Below are 22,356 nucleotides of genomic sequence, written 5' to 3'. Positions count from 1 at the left end.
TGTGGCACATATCACATTGTGTTCCCAGTTCAAAGAAACAGCGCTTCCTTTTTAAAACAAAATGGTAGAAACTGGCAATTTACCGGCATGTGGCAAGTAATTTTCAGCTCTCCCTGCTGTGAATGAAGCCAACAGCATCAAGTCTTAAATCAGGTTTTTATTTAAATAGGTTTCACTGCGCTACAATAGACAAAATAGGCAACTCATTCTCTAGTAATAAGCTACACTGTCAGCTTGTCATAATTTCTCAAAATGATGAACCATATTATGAGCCCATAACACACATTATGAAAATGTGGTATATACTGACAGAATATGAACCTTTCTTGCATCTGTACCTCTATATTGGCTCTTAAAACTGTGTTGTCACATTGAAAATGGAAGACTGTAGAGCCAGCTGCTTCTCTCTCATAATGCTTATGCAGCACTTTACAAACATCATCTAATTAATCTTCACAATGCCCCAGTGAGGTAAGTAAATTTAATCTTTGTCTATATAGGTAGATGATCATTTCTCCCCTGGATCAGAGCTCCAGCTGGCAGGGGGCTGGCAGGAAGGAGCAATGTAGCACTGGCCAGTCCTGGTGTTAGGTAGAGCCACCAAGGAGCTGCTCTAACTTACACGTGTGAATTGTCATAACAGAATTCTGCATTGTCCTCAGCCCACCGCTGCTATGCCTCCTCCCTCTCCTGATACATCCAAGGTGATAAAGATATTATGGGATTATTAAGGTGTTGAGGAACAGAAAAAAACAGCTCTGCTGCATCACTGGCTTTCAGAAGCAGAGAGCTCCCTGCCACAGGAGAAATATCTGGCTATTTCCAGCCAGAATCCACCCATTTTGTGTTGCTTGTCTGGAGCAGATTAGGAAATACGGCCAAGAGGTTAAATGACTTGAACCAGGTCAGTGAACTCAAGAGTTACTGAAGCCAGTTTTGTCCTCTAGCACATACATTTTGTTCTCTGGAACACAAAGAAGCCATGCCTGTTCTGACCTTGAGTTGAGTTTGTGATGAATCCATTAGGACAGCAGTATATTAGCTCACAAAATACTAGGACCAGATCCAAAGCTTTCTTACAAGTTTCAGAATGAATTACCAACACTTCAGTGGGGTCAGGATCAGGATCTCACTGGCTTTCTATGAGTATCTGTTCAATGGCACCACCTTGGGTTCTATCCTTCGTCCATCAATGACTCTCCAAGTTGAAAGATATCTACATCATTAAAAGTAGTAATCAATATTCTTGTTTTACCATTTCAAATATCTGTTTTAAAAAATGAATTGTAGCTAATAATTGAAGGATTTAATTAGACACTTCTAGGCACCAGATGACCTTTACTCAATAACACGTCTCATCATGTTTTATTGTTTAACTACATGCTGAAGTTTCTTAAGATAATTGAATGGCAGGCATTCACTAGTACAGTATGTGCTTAGAGTAGCAAATAGCCTAACAAGCATGGTCAGGTACTGTACACATCTCAGCTGCTCATTTTGCTCAAGGCAGGTAACTTACGCTACACCCAATGGCTAATTCTCTTCAGACCAGTACGTACAAAACTGGAATGTTAATAGGACCTATTGCAAAGTCTTAGAGGGACAGTGGTGATACTTTATGCTAAACTATTTAATTCTGGCAGCTTTGTAGACAAAATCTTAAACCATGTAAACTGAAATGCATCGTTGGAGGGAGGGGGAAAGTGGTCATGTTTTGACATATAAATTCACATTCACATTTCTAAGTGGTTTACAGATTTTTAATTTATTTTCTTCTATTGAGATTAAACGAACTAGCACAGTTTTAAAAATGTTTGAAGGGATTCTTAAAATCTCAGTTAGTACTTCATTTGCTAATGATAAAATATAGTTTATTTTAAAAAATAATTAAGTAAACATTCTGAGTCATAGGGGAGAAAAAACTGTCATTAAAGATATGGAGATTTGGGAGACTGCTTTGGAACTGCATCCTCTACCCTATACTGGTTCAGCCACCCTCCCACAGAATATTGCTAGGGAACCCCTGTGGACAACTGGGCAAATTCTACAGAGATTCTAGTACAATTTTCATAAGCACGCCCTCTGATCAGGGCTCAAATCTCTGTTTGGGATGGGCAGATTAATTTTCCCAGAATTTGAACTCACTCAAACATCAGGGGCTTGAATTTTTGACTTGAATATTATTAGGTTCATGTTCATCAGAAGGCAGACTGTTTTTTAAAGGGGGAGCCGAGAGGGTTGTAAGGGGAGGGGGAAATGCAATGAGAAAATAGGGTGAAAATGGATTTTGGAGGTTTAAAAAAAGCAGTGAAATTCAGAGTGGGGAGATGAGTGTGGGGGAAAGAATGTTATTGAAGAAACAGACATATATGGCATATACCTAAGCTAACCTAGCTTTTTGGGGGGATAGAGGGGCATGTTTTGTCTCTAATACATGGTATAACCTTCCCTTTAGCTACAAACGTGTTTGTCAAAGAGCTGGAAAGCACAGACAGTGAATGAGAAAGACAGGTATATTTGTAAGATGAAGGGGAGAGAAAAGAGTGGGAAATAGAGTTACAGGAAAGTGAGAGTTAAGAGCACAGACAGTTGGGACAGGAGAAAAATAAAGAGGAAAGAGAGAGACAATCGAAAAAATAAACATGGGGGAAGGAAGGAGGAAAAACAAAAAAAATTGAAGGAAAACAGCAATGGCAGAGACAAAAGAAAGGGCTACATCAATACAATGGTATTCTTGGACAGACACAGATAAGAGATGAGGCCTCAGGAAGGACAACATCTAGCCTTTCTGACACCAGGTGACTCTTTAAAAAAGAATCTGTAAAAGAGAGAGGTGAGGGTGGTTAGGTTGATGTGCTGTGACTCTGCTTATCATGCTGATCATAATTGCCTCACTGTTATTTTTGTGCTCCACACCCTCTTTCTCTGTTGCGTCCACCTGCTCTCTCTCATTTTACAGTTGGGTTGTAAGCTCTTTGGGGAAGAGGCCCCCCTCTTTGTTATGTTTTTCTGGTGCACAATGAAAGTGGGCCTGTAGGCACTACCACAATACAAATAAGAGAGGTGAAGAGAGGGCAGCACCTGCTTCAGTTTTTCAAAATACATTAGACAGAAGGCTCTCCCCACTCCACTGAGCTTTGGGACTTAAGGAAATAAGCCACAAATTCTTTTTTTTCATCTTCTCTCTCCAACCCCCATTTTTTTTTTCTCAACAGTCATAGACAGGAGATGTTCTGTGCTATTATAGTATGAAATCCCAGAGAGTAGAATTCTGAGTCAGTTGCAGTGTCAGGGCCCATCCGTAGCTCCTTGCTCCTTCGGTAGCCATTGGGTCTTAAATGATCTTAGCCTCTTTTTATTCCTCACTTTCACAAGTGGGCCTGCTGCCAAAATTAATAGACCCCTGAAGTGGAAAAAGTTTCTACTGTAGCAATATGTACTGCATTATTTCACATCTGAAGTGCTGGAGGGCCACTTTTTTGGCTACCTCTGACTTTGTCATGGAGAGAGATGGAAAATTACTGTCTTTGCCAATACACCTTTAATATACATTAGTATAGTTTACAGTAATTACCCAGGAGTGAGGACAGATTGACAGCTACTGTACTGTGTGAGCTGCCCAAAGGTAGACTTTGTTAATACAGAAGCTAGACAGTGTGACAGATAGATGTGAGATAAGCAGAAAGCTATTATCCCAAGGTAAAGCTATTTCAACATATTGCTAACTCCTATACATTATTTGGAAGAGAAACAAAAAACCATTTGTTCGACAGATCTTTTGACTGCCTTCTAAACCTTTAAGTGAAGCTCTGACACAATATCAAACAGAGAAAGAAAAGATCCATCTTTGTACTCTGGATGAATGTCAAATGAGAAACTCCAGTGGAAGATTAAAGTCTTTAACATAAAAAAATGAGAGATCCACTGAAATGCGTGTTATCTAGCCATTCTAAAAATAGACATTTTTAGTCAACTCTACACCAGTCAAGTTGATTGATGGATTTGACAATAGACTGTGCAGCTTGGAATCTTGGATGATGTAAAAAGTTTTATCCAAAGGTCTGTAATGTGAGCTGGGCTTGCATATTTTTTTGTGTGTGGGGGGGGGAAGAGGGAGTCCTGCAAAACAACTCTTTCACTCACAGCTTGAGACAACGTACTCTGCTCCACTATCATCCCACTGTTCCTGATGATTTTGGGAAGGGCTGGCAAGATGGTCCTTTGAATTACACTCAGATTTTATTGGCCCTTTTTATAGAAAGTAGAGTCTTGGGATTGCCGCGATCTTTTGCTGCAAGAAAAGCTTGAGCTGGAATCGCTGAAGAGTTGCAAACACTTAAATGAGGATGTTAGATCAGGAACCCACTGCATTTGGTGCTGTAGAGACCCATAGTAAGAGAAGAATTTACAGTCTAAGTAGATGAAAGGTGGAAAGGGAAATGGAGGCATAGTGAGGTGAAGGTCCCACTCCCAACAGCAGCTCATTGGTAGAGCTGGAGATAGAAGCTAGGTCTCCTGACTCCTGGGCCAGTGTCTCATCCTTTGTATTCCAAAAGGTTTTGAAGGGACAATTGTCCAAATACATTGGTAGTCTGGAGTTGTATGCATTCTGGTTAATTTTAGTCCTTTACAAAAACTCAGTCCCTCTGTGAGAAGGTAAGTAGCAGTATCCTGATTCTAAAGATAGGGAAAGAAACACAGGCTGGAAAATTAAGTGACTTGATGAGGGCCATGGAAAAAGTTCATGTTAGATCTATGATTAGAATGCAGAAGTTGCTTGGTTGCTTCCAGTTCCATACCATGGTGATGGGCACAGACTAGAAACTTAGATCAATACATAGTCATTTAGACAACACTGCTTCTCAAGCTATGCAGTTACCCTATTTTTGGCCAGAGGTCACAGGAATTGTTCAGAAGAGGATCTGGCTCAGCTTCTGGGAGGGAGCTGGCAGAAGCCCTAGTTCTACAAGGGGTAGCCTGAGTAGCACTGGCCCCCAGCTGTACATTTAACTGCAAACCTCTGAGAAACCAGGGGACACGCGGCCATTCTTTTCAGACTCCAAAGGCCAGCTTGAGCTGGACAGACCACGAATAAACGGTGTGACATTTAGGAAAATGCAGTAATGTACTTTCAGCCTATGTGCCCTGATTACATTTTCAAGGATATATTTGAAAGGAAAGGCTAGCAAGCTACTTCAAAAAAAGAGAGCTTAGATTATCCCTTACACATCTGTATCCCTCTAATTGGCAGGGAGGAATGATGTCCTATGAGTTTTGTGGGTCTCTGAGGCCCCTGTAGGATTATAGGTCACATGCCTGTGTACAAAAGGCACCACCCACCAGAAACAAATATTATTGTTTTCTTAGTGCTATAGCATCTATAATATATAAAAAAAACTAGCATGTCATAACTATATTTCTATACGTTATAGTAGCTCTAGTTGCAGCCTGCTATCGCTAAGGGTGCATAATTGGCTTCTTTTTTAACTTCCTGTTTTCAGTCCCTCATAGTGTTCTGGAACTCTCACCTTCCTGTTATTGGGAGCCCCTCTCCTACATGTTATAGGAGCATCACTCTTGCAAATCACCTATAGTGCACAATAGAGTGGCTTCCTGCGGCAGACCACCAAAGATGTGTGGGTATTCTCAGGTTATTAAATGTACATGCACTACTTTCAGTTTTCTGGAAACCATTAGATTTCCAAATTCTGGAGATTGGAACCCGGTTATCCTCTTTTTTTTTCCTTCCTCAAAACAAAACAAAACAAAAACTAGGAAGTTACATCCAAAAAACCTACATTACTATAATGTTAATCTGGCTAACAGCTGCCACATGGTTTCCCGGCATAAACACCACCAGTATAAATCACAAGATTTCTGGTATCCTTCAAGTATTTGCCACTCTTAATATTAATAAAACACTAAAGTACTTCAAAAAAGTATGCCAGCCCATCTACTGCATATGGTATCTCAAGGGAACGTGGACCTGAGCAGGAGAGCGAGCCAGCCTTAAAAGAGACATTTATGGTTCTGGCAAGCATCACTGGATCACAAAAAAAGCCTTTGATTCTTGTGAGGTTTTAAAAAATACACATCTTATGACTGCAGACCTTCTGCCTAGGGTAAAGTAATGCTGGCTCTCGCCCATTACCGCACACTACCTTTTACAGCAGATAATTTTTAACTTATGTTATTTCCATAGAGGGGGATAATATCGAGTATGTCTACACTGCAATAGGAAATCTGCTGCACTGACTATCAAGCCTGGGTCAACTGACCTATGGGACTCTCATGGGGTCTCAGAGCCTGGGCCTGAACGTCTCAACTACAATATTTAGACCTGCAGCCCAAACCTTGCAAGCCCAGGTTGGCTGACCTGGGCTAGTCACGGCCATGCTACAGTCTAGACATATCTTAAAGGCCTGCAAACCTGCTGGGTTTGTCATATTGTGCATGTCCAATTTTTACTGTAGCCCACTGGTTGCACTGTTTGACTAACATGCTGTTTCGGAAAAGCACAACCTCTAGGGGATGGCTAGGTCTCCCTCCAGTCAGCTGTACAGGGTGATAGGGGAACACTCCCGTTTGCTTACCTAAGGTTGAACAGCATAAGTTACTCAGCTGCTTCTAAACTGCATCTCTGCTGATCCACCACTCCAGCATCTGTGTTGTACAATTGAGAGTCTGATGTTTCATTGACTGAATGGTGGAATGCTGTGCTATACCTGGTATAGAAGGCAGCATTAGATATACCTGGCCCATTAAGCAGTAGTGAAGTGGTTAAGCATGCTTGTACAGTGAGGAATGACATTTAGACAGCATTTCAGGGATGGATAAGGCAGCTAATCCATAATGTATAGGCTTTTCTAAAATTTCAGCTTTCTTTGGAAAAGCTAAGCCAATTCATCCACATAAGGACAGGAATTAGGTAAGTGGCTATAAATATACTGCCTTCCCTCCCTTAAATATGAATAGCAATTCCTGATTTCCTTAATCTCTGGGCCCTGCAGAGAGATCTCTAGGACTGATTACTCTATTTCAGATGGTGCTCCACCCACTGATCCTGCCAGTGGATTGCAGACTCTGGTGTATGCCAGGTTAAGCATGCATTAGATTGTGACTGCAAAGCCAGACCCTTACACAGGAACAGATCCAACACTATTTTCTTAGCATTGCTCCCGCAGTCTGCTTCACAGCTGCCAACAGCTTGTGCAATACTGATTGATTCTGCTAGCAGTGATGTGGTTTTGGGGATCACAGCGGTCACTGTCTGGGCACATGTGGAGGATTGGCAGGCTGAACTTTCAGTAAGGGAAATTAGGTCTTTCTTTCTGCCAGTTTAAACATTAGTATGTTAAGTGTGGGAAGCAGAAGGGCATGTCCAGCAGCCAATGTCCTCTATGCTGGGGTAGAAGAGCAGCAGAGCAACCTGTGAGCCGGGCTCCCATGGTCTATGAGGTGAAAAAGTGCTGCAGTTTCTTGGAAGTGGCACTTCTCTCATTAAGATCTTGGGGTGAAATCCTGGCCCCACTGATTGAATTTTGCCATTGAGTTTAATGGGGCCAAAATTTCTCCTTGGGTGCACAGGCCTCTTCTTGCAGGTTATGCTTATGAAGCTTGCCTAGGTGCCCTATGTGAAAGGTTGCCCATAAGAGAGGTTTTTTGGGGTCAAGTTATGTGAAAGATGATATAAGGGGATTTCAGATTAATTCCTGTCTTATCCTGAAGGTCATTCTATAACTGACTTCCCTGTGCCTAGGGTTTGAGTGACAGCCCACTTATCAGCACTACTTAATACAGCCAGTACTAGCTGTCGCAAGAGCAACCAGCACCTTTCTGAGTCACGTCTCCTCCAGAACAATGAAAAACACTCGACTCTGGTCCAGGGAGGATTATTACTGCATAGTCTGTTTTTCTTTATTTTGTTTATCCAACTGTATTAAATACATAAATAGACTCAACTACCCATCAGAGCTTGTCTCATATTGCATTTGCCTCCTGCTCTGATTACCTATCTGTTTGCCTTCTCCCAGGCATCCACAGCATATGGCATGGCCATCCAGTTTCTGTCTGCAAGGATCCTTCTCATCCTTCAAATTACTTCTAAAAATAAAAATACCCACTTCTTCTGTGCTGCTGACAAACTGTTTGCATGAAAATGAAATGGATACGTGTAACAAAATCATCAGGATGTGCGCGTAGCAAAGCTGAGTAACGATGGCATCCTGTTGCTGTGAGCCTCATCCTTCCTTGCCCAATCTCCCTATTGTCTACTGTCTTGGGAGCGTGGCAGGTCTCCAACCACCCTGTGCGTAGGCTGCAGTTAGCAACAGGCATGAGAGGGGATTACATGCTGCTCCTTTTTGGAGTTGCAGGGAGGTGCACTAGAGGTCATGTCTTATATCCCAACCCTGAGCAGTTTGTGTCGCCAGCATGAGTCCATAAGGCCAGCACCCTTCGCTTTCTCACCACCAGAATTTAAGGACTAGATTTTTGTCCTTCTATGTAAATAAATTTGCCAAGATCCCTGAGCACTTTGGATGAATTGTGCTAGATAAATGTCACTTACGATGTTTAGCATGATAATGATACAGCACATTTTTGATGGCTGATTTCCACTAGGTACAAATAATCAGATAAACAGCCTTTTAAAAGAATCATTCAAAGCCTGAGGTCCTTACTCAGGCCTGATTTACACTTAAAATGTATATTGGCACAACTTTGTGAGTCAGGGGTGTGAAAAAAAATCACCCCCCCTCATGACATGACAATTCCAACAACAACCTGAGCGTAGGCCCAGCTATGCCATCAGAAGAAGGCTTCCATTCGCATAACTAATGTTATTTGGGATGGTGTTCCTAGGCCAGTAGAAAAACTCCTTCTGTTGGCATCTGCTGCATCTGCACTATGCTGGCTATGCTGGCATAAGCTCTGTAGTGCAGACATAGCCCCAGTTTCTACTTAGCTGCATTCCCAATGATTTAAATGAGCATGTGAGCTGAAACCAAGCCGAAACCTTAGATTTTGGCCTGTTATTGACAACTTGATCAAAGAGAACCACACCAAAGAGCTATTTTAAGATTGGCCAGTGTTAATACAAAGAATATTTCTCTTCGAATATGTCCTGTGGGTGTTTTTAGAAAGGTGAAACTGGTGGTAACAAGAGGAGATTAGTTTAGGCCCTGATCCTGCAAAGATCTCTGTACAAATGGACTCCTGGGCCTGAGCAGTACCACCATGCAGTCCTTGGGGCTCTGCTCGGACACAGGAGTCTACCGATGAATGGGGGACTCCTTGCAGGATAGAGAACATAGTCTTCAAGACTTGTTAAGTGAATGTTGAGAGGAGATACTATGAGAAAAGTGGTCACCAAGTAGAGTTCCTCCTAACTTCCCTCTTCATCACTCCCACCGTAGCAACCTGAATCTTCAACTTCCCCAGCACACACCATCATCCACAATTCATAACTGCCACGTGCATGACATCTGCCAGGGTACTTAGTGACGAGAGACAATGTAAGTGGTTCTCTGATATTAATCACCACAACTACCACAGATATGCTTCATATGTTTGAGGGCAGATCAGAACAAGTGGGATTCTAATCAGAGCTGGATTAGCCCTCTCCAAAATGAGTTTTATTTAGTCAAACTGGAAGTGTTTTACTTTCAGTCCATGAAAATGTTACAAAGAAACCTGGATTGAATATACTGTAACAGCCAAAAAATTGCACTCTACTGATGTATTGGATTTTTGAAACATATTGATATAGCAGAACAATTGCTCCAAAAGTGATATACAGAAAGATGAAATCCATACATGTTGTTTCAAAGCATATAGTACTTGCATATCATACAAGCTAGAGTTAATATTTCCTCTTACATCACACCACAGGTATTATATAGTATAAGAGATATAGTAATAGGCATTTACAAAGCAGTACAGCTGACTGGTTTAGTTTTTTAAAAACACAACATATCAAAATTGTTTCCATTGGGCAGGGTGACATTATTGAAATCATTATTGAATAGTTTTGTTTGAACAAAACCCTGGTTAAAGTCAGGTGTCTAAATTAAAAAGAAAATCATGACAATTTTTGAAACAGTGGGTCAGTTCTGGATCTTGTGACACAGAAGCCACTCTGAATTATTTATTTTTCAAAGTTTGGAACAGCTCTGCAGCATAGGGCCAGATCCTCTTCTGGGGCAAATTTACCCAGTCTCATTGACTTTAGTGACCAGTTCACAGCAGCTGAGAGGATCTGTTCCTTGCTGTCTTTAGAATTGATCAATCTGCTTGCGCCTCAAAACTAACGACCCATTGGTTGCTTGGGTCATCATTAGTCACACAGTCTTCCTTTGTATATTAGAGGCACTAGCATTTCCCTAATCTCTCAGTGAAATCATTTGTAATTTCATCCACACAAACCTTATGAATTCGAATGAGAATTTAAAATTCTGGTATTAAACCTCTATAAATATCCATCTCTGTAAGAATAGCTATTTACTGCAACCAAACTTACATTCTTCACTAAAAAGAATTGATTTAAAATAAGTGTCTTAACTCTGACTTGTTTGCACAAGAAATCACAGACCCACATTTAATTTTGAACTACCAGTGCTAGACTCCCCCCTCCCTCCCACAAGGCATATTGAGATACCACTGCTGAGTGTTGCTTACTGTGGCTGTTAAACCCTCTGCAAAGAACACACTGGAAATCCCATCAGTGTGTCAAGACTGATGTTATTGATGTAGATGGGGGAGACTTCTAATTCCAACCCCTGCTGCTCCTTTAGAAACCCAGTGGATTGTTAACATGGTGAGAAAGAGTTCATGAACCCTGCTCTGTATAAATGCAAAATATCCGGAACAATGATATGGAAGTGGAGATTCTCTTGCCTTTGTTTCTATTCATGTTCCTTTAAATAATATTTTAATGATTAAAGGCCAGTCTTTTCCCTCTGATACACCCACTGACTTCATTGGGGTTGCTCAAATGTTACTGAAGGCAGAACTCGGCCCTACATTTTCTAAAATGAAATTTAAAATATTTGTCTCTTTCTAATTCTTGGTCTTTTTAAATTGAAACCTTCTCTCCCCCCATAATGTACTATACATACAAACTGTGTAGGTGCTCAAGATGGCAGGGTAGGCATACGGAACCTTGATCCCACCCTTACACACCCCAGATAAAGCCAAGGTACAACCAATAGTCTTTGTGCTAAGGCCCGGGGTGCAAATCACCCCAAAAGGTGACAAGTGGGAAAGAAGTGAGACCATGGTCCCAACACTCCTCCCATCTGGAGGAAGCAATCTGCACCTTCTGAAGAGATGTTTCAGCAGTGTGTGTATATTGTGCCAGCTTGCTCAGCTCCCCTAGAGAGGGCCCCTGGAATGGGGCCCTCTGTGCCTCTTCCAACAAGAGCCAGTGTCTAACTAGTACAATGTGACCCAGGGTGAATGTACCCAGTTGTAACTTATATGAGAAGGTGCTGGAGAAAGGTGTAAGCTAAATCTGGCTGGAGGCTACTTATCTATCCACTTCCAACAGGTTCCTTGGACTCCTAATCAATGGGCCAAATTCAAAGAGATGTGTAATTTAGACTCTCACCCACTTACCAATGTGTATGTGATTTAACTTGCCTACTGAGGGACCCAGAAGAACTATGATACCTTAGAATCACCTCTCTGTTTGAATCCTTTATTTATCTTTAGTGTACAGTAGCCACTAGAATAGAATTCAATCATTTAAAATTATGAGAGGTCTTGAAAAAGCAATAACTGCATGAGGGTTTGTAGTTAGTTTGCTTAGCATAATTGTGTGCATCTTGTGTGGAAAATCAGTTGTTCTTAACTTTTAGAACTCTAATTCTCCTCTCTTTCACTTGGACCTTGCTTACTGAAAAATCAGCCACTGAATAGCTTTACAAAGGCAACATGGAGTTCACTCATTGAGAAGAGAGGGCCCCATGGCTCTGAGGAGCCTCCTCCTTTCTTTATTCCCCCAAATCCAAATTACTATTAGAAAGAGAAGGAATTCTCCTACTTTGACAATTGGGGAAAGACATCTCCAACTGCAGTATAGAAATAGATGCCATGGTGATGGTGCCTAAGGGAGGTAGGTAAGGACCTTCTTCTTCTTCCAAAGCAAGAAATAGCTTCTCTATACCTTTCCCTAAGTAAGGACCCTTGGGCCAAATTCTTCCTTGTGTCTGAACTCTTCTAAGGGTTGTGCTGATCCCAGAGTAAATTAGAGCAGCCTATGGGCTATTCTCATCTAAATCACTGGCATATAATCCCTTAGGCATGATATAATAACTAAAGATTGTGATGTGCCTCCTTGCTCTACTGCCCCTGTATATGTGGGGATGGGAAGATAAAAGGTTTCAGTCTGGGCCAATGCTTAAAGTGAGTGATTTCAGAAACAATGACCAATGTAAAATGATATCATATTTTCTCTTAGTATGACAATAACAAATTAAAGAGATGCATTGATAGCTGATAAGGCAAGTAGTCTGGTCTGATTTCAGACACGCTAATTTTTTAAAATAAGCAGCAGAATAGCAGAGCTCACATTTCAGAATCAAAATGTGACCAAACACATCCTTTCTGCATCTGTAAAGTATCTGGCCAGATGAATGCATAGCAATATTGCCATTTCTATCCAGTTATGCCTAACAATGGTTTTATTTTTTTTTTGGTAACCTGGTTTTCAACAAACACCTATCTTTCAATGATGCCCTGTCTGTAAATGTAAACTTAATTGTAGAGAACACGGAAATGAACACATTTTAACATTTCCAAACACATTTAAACTGCCTCCAGTCTACCATTTGACATATAACATTACTCTGCCTCTGCCTTTACTGGTAATGTTGCTTTTCCTAAAAGAGCATTGGATAGGATGCTGATTCTGGGTCCTGTTGTACCAAGTGAATTAAGGATGACCTGAGAGGACAGTGAGTCCCATTCACTGATGGCCATATTGATCTGGAGATAATGGCTGAGAGCAGTGTGTACTTATGGTAGGATAGTCTGCTGAGATGGTGATAACTATCCCTGATACCTTTGTGATGCTCTGATTTTTTCCCCTCTTTGTGCTTTCTAGCAGTGAAACCCTTGGGCAATAGGTAACATAGTTTAAAGTTCAGTTCTGGGTCAATCGGTGCAACTGACACTTATACATTCTTCTCTGAAATGCCTTTCTTCAACACTTTTTAGTACTAAAGAGGCTTTTCCACTAAGAAGCTGGAACTTTAACAAGGCAAAAAGAAGGCAAACAATTAGCAAAGAGAACAGGAGTACTTGTGGCACCTTAAAGACTAACAAATTTATTTTAGCATGAGCTTTCGAAAGCTCATGCTAAAATAAATTTGTTAGTCTTTAAGGTGCCACAAGTACGCCTGTTCTTTTTGCGGATACAGACTAACACGGCTGCTACTCTGAAACCTGTCATTTAGCAAAGAGCTATATTAATATTGGGTGCTGAATTCTGAATTCATGACAGCAGTACCTCACACTTTTTGTTGGTTTTGGTTCAAGCTTGTGTGCAGACTAGTTTTTAAGGGTGGGTGGACTTCGATGATAATTGGAGCAAACTGCTCTCTCTCTTACATAGAGGCTATGTACCTCTCAGAGGGATGGTGAGGCTTAATTAATCAATTTGGCCATACAATTGGAACTTAATAAACAATTCAGTCAAAGATGTATGAGCCAGAATAGAATCCAGCTCACTCTCCCAGGATTCTAGAGTGGCTCCTAAATTTGCCAAGGTGGTTCTCCTGTGTCTAATAACCAGAACAGTCCTGATTTAGAGCTTGGGCTCTTCAACGCCACCTGGTCTGTTATCACTGTCCTCTTCACCCCATTCAAGCCTTGGGATCTTGGAACATGAGCTCTTTTTTCACTTGCTCTTCAGTTCTCCCCTCTTAGCATATGTGCCCCCATCTGCCACCATTTTCCCCATTCCCCAAAGACTTGTGCAGATTACCTTCAGATCATTATACAATTAATATTCAGGATGGGGATTCATGGGGAGAGAAGCAATAAAACTGATGCATGAATAAAGGTTTTTAAAAATTATTTTAGCTGTTTTATTAACTTAATAGCAATTATTGTGGCAGTTTCATTTATCATTGAGAAACAGATGCTTTGGAACTTTAAAACTTTATTATACAGGGGGTTTTGTTCATCAGTAATTCTCATGAAAGTGTTTCGTTTAATTGTCAAGACTGGTGTTAGAAAAAAGGTATTTCCTTCAAAACAACAAACATTATAAGTGGTTTAAATCTACATGTAGTCATAACATATAAGTATGCACTCTGTGTTGTTACAAATGTCTGTCACTCATGCTTCAGTCCAGTGGAATTACTAGTGAAACTATGACCAACAAAATTGGTTGTGAACCAAAATTCAATAACGGCAAAGTTAATTACATGTTTGCATGAGTATAAACTTACAGTATGATCAATATGTAAATTCTGACCTTCAATGGTCTTTTTAGCCTTCTTTTAAGCCTTTAGTCTTGCAAAGATTAACTTAACTGCCTAGAACTTCATAAAAGGAAGTTACCAGGACATAATGGTGAATTACATTTTCTCAGAATTTTTCTAAATACAAGTAGGACACACTTCATTAATATTTAAAATCAGCCAAAATATATGTCTCTGATTATCACTACTTAAGGTTAATTCTTATTAGGAAAAATATTAATAGAGAATTCTCATTCTTATTCTCAAATTATATATTTTCTCATATAATTTATCTTGCTAACTCCATTGACACTGATTCTACAACCATTCTGTGCATAAAACTCCTCTTTGAAGGCAATGGGAGGTCTGTGTAGGGAGTGGCTGAAGAATCAGAGCCCTTGTTAGATTTATGGATCCTGATCCTTGATTCTGGCCATAGATTACTTGGTGCAACTCAAGAGGTGTTGTGCAGAGCTGGCTTTAAACAACGTTTTGAGCTCCTGTGTTCTTTATATTGGGCTGAACTAGTCCCCCAAGGCAAATTAGAGTAGCCTTCCTTGTAGCAATTGACAGTGGCCCCAAGGGAATATGCATCCTTCCAGCTGTGAAGCCCCCTCTTTCTCAGGCCACCCTGCCTATACTAACCACAAGAGAGCCATCATGATTGTTCCTGTGGCATCCCAGGAAATCCCATAGTGGGTGTGATCCTTCTGTGGCTGGCTAAGCTGCTTTTAGAGAAGCCCTAATGTAGGGGAGAACCTAATTCACTATTTTTAGTAATTGCTGGCCATATTTGTTTCTCAGCCTGGGTTAAGAGGTCAGCCCTAATTATGTCAAAAGGAGTTACCTGGGCATGAATCAAGGGCAGTTTAGGCTATCAGCTTTTGGAGACATGCGGCCTTCATAATGTACCTCCAAATCTGGCCTTGGGATGAATGTTGTTTGAGATAATGATTAGTAGAACATAGCCAACTGTTGTACTGTCATTCTCAGAGAAGGAAGTTCTTCCCATCCCATTTATCTTCAGAACAGAATCCGTGTGCTTGCCCTGGTGGTTTTGTGTGTTGTGTTAATGGATGCTTCTCCAGTAGGGAATTGCTAGTGGCTAGAAAGGAAAGGTGAGAAAGCACTGTATCTGGCATAATGTATACGCAGTTGTATAATATAAGGCTGTATTTTTCTTGAGGAGTTGTGGTGACACTGTAAACCACAGGACTGAAGCAAATGGGTACTCTGAAGTATGTTTTGATTGAATGACTTGTAGAGTAACATCTGGATTCCTGATCATTTTAGACACCCAAGAGAGTAACCAGCAGGACAGGAGTAAATTCCTGATTTGGTTTTGTAATGATCCCTAGAATTTCACCTTAAAGATAAAGTTCTCTTCATTGTTCCCTAGTGGAACTTTAAGTTCTCTCTAATGTTGCTGTTCTGAGCAACAAGTCTCTGATGTGAAATTCTGGGGGTCATCATGTGCGTATTTGGAACTACAAAGCCAACAGCATTATGGGAAACTTAGGATCAAGAGGTGAATCAGAAAGTGAAGTATCTTCAGGCCTCTGAATCTTAACATCTCTCAGTCATCAGGAGACCCTAGATTTTGGTAACTGAATGTTCTGGAACACTTATCTTTTAACTAATAGTGCTGCATGTATGGTGTTTGTTCTGATTTTTAAAAGGAGAATACTTTGAACGTATGGATTTTATAGCAGAGATTTTTTGAGGATTTCCCTATCTTCTTTTTGCTCTTCTTATCTTTCTCCATGCCTTTTTCAGCCTTTTTGGTGAAAAAGACACCTATCAATGAATCCAAGCAGTCATTCATGAAGACAATCTAGCACTGATGGGAAAGATTCTAACCACACCTCCTTGAAAATTCTCCGTCTGGTCTTGACATTCTACCATTTCTAGTCCTTGATTTATTCTCTCTCTCCCTGGGAATGTGTGGATGGATCTTAGAAGACAAGTAGTTCTGCTCTGTGAGGGGTTTTCACCCACCGTGTCTGGTCCTCTTGGGGAACAGCAGCCAGTGGTAAAATTGCTATATGAAAACTAGTGCATATTTAGTAAAAGTTTAGCAACCTTTTCAAATACTAAACAAGGCTTGTTCAGAAAGGCAAGACTGAATTCCCTTACATGCTCTGGTGTCCTATTTGCTGCTGGAAACAGACCTCCTGCTCTGCATAAGAGGTCAGTTAGCATGAACTAATGTTACAGCAGCTAATGTATGGGCAAAACATGACTGGATAGCAAGGGAAAAAATTAGCAGAGCTAGTTGAAAAAAATTTAACTTCAAAATTTTGAATATTTTTGGGAAAACCTAAATGAAACTTTCATAACCACTGAAAACTAACAATACTTCTAGCATCCCACTGATCCTGCCTTTCTTCTCCTCAGAACAGATTGCTGGAAGATCAAGAACTCAGCTCCTCTAAAGATCAAGCCATTTTCATTTAGGCAGCTACATATAAACGCAGGAGTCTACCTAGCCAGAAAGAGGGTGCTGGAACAATTTTTATAGCTGGGGGTGCTGAGAGCCACTGAACTAGACTGTGAACCCTGTAAACCCACTTCAAGCCAGGGGGTGCAGCAGCACCCCTAGTTCTAGCACAAGTCCATATGTGTTTCTTTTGGTATACATTTTCCAGTACACTTCAGAATAAACAAAAATTAAGTCAAATATTGAGGTTTTCACTGAGCTCTTACTTAGGCAGAACACCCAGTGACCTCAAAGGCAGTTTTGCTTGAATAAGTACTGAGTAGAAACTGCCAAAAACCCTTAGGATTTGGCCCACTGTAGTTATATCTTATTTTTGGTGTCCTTTGAAGCTGGTTCTGATCTTATCTAAGGAATTTCATGGAAGCTGCAAAACTGCTGCAGTTCCTTTAAAAACAACGGATCATTCATTTTGTCCACTGGAGGCCAAACTACAGTGCCTAACCCTTCTTATGGAATTTCTGCCAATCTCCTTACATTGTGCAATACACATTTAATTTTAAATGGCCTGTTAGAACTAGATTTCTATCTTATGTTAGAACCACTTCCTACGTTATAATTAGTATTATTCATGAGTTGACACTTTTGCTTTATGTTCTATATAATTATTTGCTGGTTTTCTGTCTTCTTTAGGCACACGAACATTAAGACTTAATGTAATTACTGAAGAGAACAAAGCTCCTATAATTTGCTTTAGTGTTAGCAATCATTTCAGGAATGACTAAAGTGTTGTACAACATTAGAATATTATACACACCACAGAAGGTCAATCCATAAGAATATTGACAGCTTACGCTAGAGCCTTGCTTCCAAAGGTGCTCTTTAGAAACCTGGCCTGATCCTTGCATGGTACTGAGCATCCTCAGCATTTATGTGAATAGCAGTCGAAAGGAGCGAAGCGTTTCGATAAGTCACTCTGCCCCTTGCAGAATTGGATCTTGTATTTGTCTGTCTATACACAATGATAGTGCAAGATTATCAACAGTTTGAAATAAAAGAATGATTGCCAGAATATGGGCCTTACAGTATTTTCTGCCCTCTGATACCACAAAACATGTGCAGAGCCACAAACACTCAGCACCATTTTATAAACAGATATATTGTTTGGTATGTTTTAAATCTAACACCGAAACAGAAAATGGGGTAGAAGCTTCACAGTGCATGCAACAACTGAACCTAGTGAGAATCATGTGGTCACTGAACTCTAAAAGTCAGGAAGGTTTCGATCTTTGGGCTACCCTATAATTTGTGCACCATAAATGTAGACTGAAGTCGTTAGGGACTTTGTAATGACAGTGCTGTCTATAACAGTATCATCAAGCAAGACATTGGCATAAATCATTGGCACTTTGCAAAGTGTCACTTCTGTCAACCTCCCAGTGATGTGATCTTTAGTCTTTCAAATCTATAGACTGGCATTTGGATCAGCTAAGCATCTTACATCCTGTCTTGCATATTAAAGCTGCTTTAGCCAATATCTAAATGCTGAAGTAATGCCTGCTTAAAAATATTTTTAAACAATTTGCATAATATAATCCTACTAATTTAAGGCTTTTCTTTAGGGCATAACTATACAGTTTGTCTCTCTATGATGAATTTGAAATGAGCTCAATCAATAAAAAAACCTTGCTCTTAAATTAAGAAACTCTGTAAAATGACTAAACACATGGCAATTAAAATCAGATACTAAATAATCAGTAAAAATAACACTTTTTAATGAAATCTAAAGTTTTCAATCTAAATTATTTAAGAATATAAATCTTTTTACAGGAATCAGGGTTCTGTGGCTTGATGTAAGAGCAGAATAAATAAAATAAATATAGAAGAACTTTACATGGCTAAAGTAGGAAGAAATAACCTTCCTAGAAAGTGAGCCAGGAGATTCCTCTTCCTTTTCCTAAATAACTTGAACACTGGGACTTGGCAGAAGGGTACTCATGTATTATGTTCAAATCTTATTGAATTAAGAGCCTAGTTTCTACAGTGAGGGATGTATTAGGAATACACAGATAGACCTGCAGTGGTTTCATAGCCTTAGGAAGTGCTTGGAGAATTGTGAGGAGTATTCAATATTGCCATTGAATTGTCTTTTTCTAGTCTCCTCATTCAAACTATCATACCATTAGGAAGTTCTGTACAAGTGTTCAGATATGTGTTTGCTGAAGTATGAATCAATCAGCGTCAGGCACTTCACAAACCCTGTGAAAGAGCCAAACTTTACTCTAAATTGAACAGCACACGTCACCGTGCAATTCAAGAGAGTCTGCATATACACATGCACATGTAATGAAAGGAACAAAATTAGCTTTGGCAGAAGCAGAAGTGACTCCACGGAAGTCAATGGAATTACACCTACTTACACAAAGGGCTGAACCTTGTCCCCAGTATTGCTGTATCGTGGACTATGCAACTATGCAGTACCTCTGAAACTTGTTTTCCAGTACCATGCATCTTGGAGTAGATGCTAGCTATGTTTCATGTATGTAAAGGAATCAGTTAGAAGACTAGTGAACTTGGTGATTTAATGTTAAAGCTCTTCAACTTGAGAAGTTGAATTTTAAGCAAAATTTACATGTACTCAGGAAGATGTCTCTTAAAACAGGAATAACTAATACATTCATCATGGCTTTGCAAAATTCTACACAAGTGCTTTCCTGGAGTGAGTAACTTTATTGACAGATGAGTGAAATGAATGATAATTTTTATTTGTGTTACCATGGCACCCAGGACTGCTGGTCTGTGACTATGTGTTGCACAAACATAGAACTAACATTAGTTTCTTCATTACCATCATAGTACAGATGGATGGGTAGAATTTCTACTCGGATGGCAAGTTTTCATGACAATTTTGCAACATTCAAAACAAATGTTGCATCATGTAATAACAAGTCAGTTATACTGCTTTCTTCTTTGACACGGGTAACAAGTTCATGACTCAACCAGTTTTTGTGTCCAAAAAGTCTTGAAGATAAATGACTAATTTCAGATTTGATAACAGATGCACTCTGCTGAAGTCAATGGATTTGAACCTGCTAAAGCCAGGTTTGATTTTTTTGGCACGAAGGATACCATATAAATGCTAGAAATGTGAAATTTCCCTGAAGATACAAACCTTCAGGCTTGTTTCTGGAAATACCAGTGTTCAGTGGAAGGAGGAATCTAACTTGAATATTTTAAATCATAAATGAAAGAGGTGGTTTCATATTTAAAAGACTTGTAGGCATTTTAGAATCAACTTGGAGATAGAATGAGAGATTCATCCATCATCCTCCTGAATGACTTTGCAAACTCTAAGGAGAAACCTTCCTTCCATTATTGCTATTTAAAGGTAACATTCATAAAATATCTCCTTAGAAATTTCTCTTCTGCTTTTGTACAACAAAGAGATCATGATTTCCTGAGAGGAGCAGAAAAGGAAAACTGGAGGAGTGTTTGGAGTAGTTTTTTGTTTTTGTTTGTTTGAAAGAAGATCAAAAATATTTGTTCATGTACACATCACTTTTTCTTACTCTGAGTTGGCTGTGATGAGCATATGTGTATATAAGGGAGTGAAAGGGAAGAACCACAAGAGAGTTCTATCAGATGTTTTGCTAATTGTTGGAAACATCGGGTGAAATAATGGCCCTACTGAAATTAATGGGTGTCTTGCCACGGACTCTAGTGGGATCAGGATTTCTCCCAAGGTATATTGGCCAGAATAAGAAATGTAATCCTGCAAACCACAATGCATGTAGGGGTCAGATTGGAAGGGGACAAGAGGTGAGACTCAAGCTTCATTCACAGTTTCAGGGCTGCTGGATGTTTCTGCTAAAAGGGCTAGCGGTGAAAGAGTTAACAATGTCTCCCGCATTAGGCATCAGTGTTAACATTTCACTGCAGTGACTGACTTTCAAAGTACAGTATTGAGGGTTGATGTCAATGGAGCACTGCCTTCGCTGATGCTCCAAGTGTAGGACTGGGGTATTCTTTACTAGGGGCCTGATCCTGCAAAGTGCTAGAGACCTCATTTCCCACTTAAGTTAATGAGCCAGATTCCTTTCATTTACACCACATAAATCCTGTGCAATTCCACTGAAATCAGTGAATTTGCACCAGTGGAAAACCAGTGTAAATGAGAACAGATCTGGGCCCAATGAGAAATGAGATGCTCAGCACTTCCCAGGAAGTGCTCTGCACCTTGCAGGATGGATTCTTGGCAGAGTGTCAGCTGGGAAAACAAGGTTAAGTGGGTCCCTGCTTCCTGCCTAGTTTAAAGTCTGCCTCTCAAGCTCTACCAGTTTTGATCACAGGAGATTTGTTCCCCGTCTGTTTAAGTAGACATGGCTTAACCCAAATACTATCCTCACACAAGCCGCCTGAGTACACTCTGAATCCTAAACACTCCATTCTTCGTCACTGGCGAGCCTGCTATTTGTTCTGCTCTTCTCATTTCTTCTCTAGGGCTTTTTAGCTACATTTAAAGGTTCACCAAGAAGATCACATACATTGGCCACATCTTCAGTCCCTTTCCCAGAGACATTTTTGATGTTATGGAGTCCTCCTTCACTGTTGTTCCCTCATGGACAACATTTTAATAAGCATTTCTCTGGGGCATGGAGGGAATGCAGAGGAGATTGGCAGCACAGGCACCTCTAGATGCAGCCTGGGCTTCCTTCCATGCTGGGCCATCCCTGCCCTCAATCCACTTCTCTTCATTCCCTCTCTTCAAGAGGCTAGCACTATCAGAAATACTAGCCAGGAGACAAGTGTCTAGCCTTCAAAAGATTTGTACACTTGCCTCTCCTTGTGTAGCAGTGCAGGGCCAGGCACAATATATCACATAGGAAGAGTTTCTGTTGCTTTAGGACCTAGTCTATTTTAATTCCCCCTCCTGTTACACCTTTTAAAATACCTACAGGAAACTGTTACAAAACCAAAGCCAGGACTATTCCTTTCCTGTCTGTAACTCTTGTTAAACTGCTGAGGAAACGTAACTCCCCTTTTCTCAGAAAGCTGTTGGCAAATTTCAGGCACTGATGGTACAAAATGTGACAACTTCCTTATATATTCAATCTTGGTTGAACAGCAGCAGGAGCTCATACAGTTACACTTTGATTATAATTAAAGACTGGAACAACCTTGTCATTTGGGCATTGGGTTTCAGTAACACAATTTCAGAAATATTTTTAACTGCCACCGTTTGAAGAAAAGTCAAAAGTGGGTGCAGCTTTACTTCATAACACTCCATTCCTATCAGATGCCAGGAAATGTTCCAAAACGCACGAAAGTTGGTAGGTTCACATGTAACAAAACTGTCTCGCTAGGTGACTTTTCTATATACATAGAAATATACATACATATGCATATGTACATATACTCTCGGGGCTAGATTGTGTCTTTGGGAGTAGCCCC

At 40.3% G+C, this 22,356-nt stretch overlaps 1 long non-coding RNA gene across 2 annotated transcripts in view; it reads right to left on the bottom strand.

Moving 5' to 3' along the window:
* Nucleotides 1-242: 242 nt before the first annotated feature.
* The window catches only part of LOC120398358, an 81,511-nt gene continuing 59,397 nt past the window's right edge, over nucleotides 243-22,356 (bottom strand). For both annotated transcript variants that reach the window (XR_005594335.1, XR_005594336.1), the window contains exon 5: nucleotides 243-1,216. This is a non-coding gene — a long non-coding RNA (uncharacterized LOC120398358). The remainder of the gene's footprint in view (nucleotides 1,217-22,356) is intronic.

The sequence above is a fragment of the Mauremys reevesii genome, linkage group 2 (assembly GCF_016161935.1).
Source record: "Mauremys reevesii isolate NIE-2019 linkage group 2, ASM1616193v1, whole genome shotgun sequence".
Classification (NCBI taxonomy): Eukaryota; Metazoa; Chordata; order Testudines; family Geoemydidae; genus Mauremys; species Mauremys reevesii.
The sequence above is the reverse complement of the archived record's forward strand: the minus strand, read 5'-3'. Positions and strand labels throughout refer to the sequence as shown.